Here is a 3,214-nt window from a genome sequence, read left to right as displayed (position 1 = left end):
GAAATAACAGAAAAAGAGCATTTTACTAAGTTTAAGGTCGTATTTTCATCCTAAATAGCCTAAATAAGGCCTAAATGACTTCTACTTGCCCATTTTCTACATTTTTTAACTAATGACCATGTTGTTTTTCATAATATGTCAATTATACTTAGTTATAGGGGGCTAAGCTTTGAAATCATGTAAAAAGAGAATTTTTCAAAGTTTAAGGTCGCGTTTTCATCCTAAATAGCCTAAATAAGGCCTAAATGACTTCTACTTGCCCATTTTCTACATTTTTTAACTAATGACCATGTTATTTCTCATAACATGTCAATTATACTTAGTTATAGGTGGCTAAGCCTTGAAATCACATGAAAAGAGCATTTTTCTAAGTTTAAGGTCGCATTTTCATCTTAAATAGCCTAAATAAGATCTAAATGACTTCTACTTGCCCATTTTCTTAATTTTTTAACTAATGACAATGTTCTTTCTTATAACATGTCAATTATACTTAGTTATAGGTGGCTAAGCCTTCAAATCACGTAAAAAGAGCATTTTTCTAAGTTTAAGGTCGCATTTTCATCCTAAATAGCCTAAATAAGGCCTAAATGACTTCTACTTGCCCATTTTCTATATTTTTTAACTAATGACCATGTTCTTTGTCATTACATGTCAGTTATACTTAGTTATAGGTAGTTAAGCCTTGAAATCACAAAAAAAGAGCATTTTACTAAGTTTAAGGTCGCATTTTCATCCTAAATAGCCTAAATAAGGCCTAATTGACTTCTACTTGCCCATTTTCTACATTTTTTAACTAATGACCATGATCTTTCTCATAACATGTCAGTTATACTTAGGTATAGGTGGCTAAGCCTTCAAATTACAGAAATAGAGCATTTTTCTAAGTTTAAGGTTGTATTTTTATCCTAAATAGTCTAAATAAGGCCTAAAGGACTTCTACTTGCCCATTTTCTACATTTCTTAACTAATGACCATGTTCTTTCACATAACATGTCAGTTATAATTAGTTATAGGTGGATAATACTTGAAATAACAGAAAAAGAGCATTTTACTAAGTTTAAGGTCGCATTTTCATCCTAAATAGCCTAAATAAGGCCTAAACGACTTCTACTTGCCCATTTTCTACAATTTTTAACTAATGACCATGTTGTTTCTCATAATATGTCAATTATACTTAGTTATAGGTGGCTAAGCCTTGAAATCACGTAAAAAGAGCATTTTTCTAAATTTAAGGTCGCATTTTCATCCTAAATAGCCTAAATAAGGCCTAAATGATTTCTACTTGCCCATTTTCAACATTTTTTAACTAATGACCATGTTGTTTCTTATAATATGTCTATTATACTTAGTTATTGGTGGCTAAGCCTTGAAATCACGTAAAAAGAGCATTTTTTTAAGTTTAAGGTCGCATTTTCATCCTAAATAGCCTAAATAAGGCCTAAATGACTTCTACTTGCCCATTTTCTGCATTTTTTAACTAATGACCATGTTCTTTCTTATAACATGTCAATTATACTTAGTTATAGGTGGCTAAGCCTTCAAATCACGTAAAAAGAGCATTTTTCTAAGTTTAAGGTCGCATTTTCATCCTAAATAGCCTAAATAAGGCCTAAATGACTTCTACTTGCCCATTTTCTATATTTTTTAACTAATGACCATGTTCTTTGTCATAACATGTCAGTTATACTTAGTTATAGGTGGCTAAGCCTTGAAATCACAAAAAAAGAGCATTTTACTAAGTTTAAGGTCGCATTTTCATCCTAAATAGCCTAAATAAGGCCTAAATGACTTCTACTTGCCCATTTTCTGCATTTTTTCACTAATGACCATGTTCTTTCTCATAACATGTCAGTTATATTAGTTATAGGTGCCTAAGCCTTCAAATCACAGAAATAGAGCATTTTTCTAAGTTTAAGGTCGCATTTTCATCCTAAATAGCCTAAATAAGGCCTAAAGGACTTCTACTTGCCCATTTTCTACATTTTTTAACTAATGACCATGTTCTTTCTCATAACATGTCAGTTATACTTAGTTATAGGTGGCTAAGCCTTGAAATCAAAGAAAAAGAGCATTTTACTAAGTTTAAGGTCGCATTTTCATCCTAAATAGCCTAAATAAGGCCTAAATGACTTCTACTTGCCCATTTTCTACATTTTTTAACTAATGACCATGTTCTTTCTCATAACATGTCAGTTATACTTAGTTATAGGTGGCTAAGCCTTCAAATCACAGAAATAGAGCATTTTTCTAAGTTTAAGGTCGTATTTTCATCCTAAATAGCCTAAATAAGGCCTAAAGGAGTTCTACTTGCCCATTTTCTACATTTTTAAACTAATGAACATGTTCTTTCTCATAACATGTCAGTTATACTTATTTATAGGTGGCTAAGCCTTGTAATCAAAGAAAAAGAGCATTTTACTAAGTTTAAGGTCGCATTTTCATCCTAAATAGCCTAAATAAGGCCTAAATGACTTCTACTTGCCCATTTTCTACATTTTTAAACTAATGAACATGTTCTTTCTCATAACATGTCAGTTATACTTATTTATAGGTGGCTAAGCCTTGTAATCAAAGAAAAAGAGCATTTTACTAAGTTTAAGGTCGCATTTTCATCCTAAATAGCCTAAATAAGGCCTATATGACTTCTACTTGCCCATTTTCTACATTTTTTAACTAATGACCATGTTCTTTCTCATAAAATGTCAGTTATACTTAGTTATAGGTGGCTAAGCCTTCAAATCACAGAAATAGAGCATTTTACTAAGTTTAAGGTCGCATTTTCATCCTAAATAGACTAAATAAAGCCTAAATGACTTCTATTTGCCCATTTCTACATTTTTTAACTAATGACCATGTTCTTTGTCATAACATGTCAGTTATACTTAGTTATAGGTGGCTAAGCCTTGAAATCACAGAAAAAGAGCATTTTACTAAGTTTAAGGTCGCATTTTCATCCTAAATAGCCTAAATAAGGCCTAAATGACTTCTACTCGCCCATTTTCTGCATTTTTTAACTAATGACCATGTTCTTTCTCATAACATGTCAGTTATACTTAGTTATAGGTGGCTAAGCCTTCAAATCACAGAAATAGAGCATTTTTCTAAGTTTAAGGTCGTATTTTCATCCTAAATAGTCTAAATAAGGCCTAAAGGACTTCTACTTGCCCATTTTCTACATTTCTTAACTAATGACCATGTTCTTTCTCATAACATG

Source organism: Chenopodium album, chromosome 6, assembly GCF_948465745.1.
Source record: "Chenopodium album chromosome 6, dcCheAlbu1.1, whole genome shotgun sequence".
NCBI classification, from domain to species: Eukaryota; Viridiplantae; Streptophyta; class Magnoliopsida; order Caryophyllales; family Amaranthaceae; genus Chenopodium; species Chenopodium album.
This window is presented reverse-complemented; position numbering follows the sequence as displayed.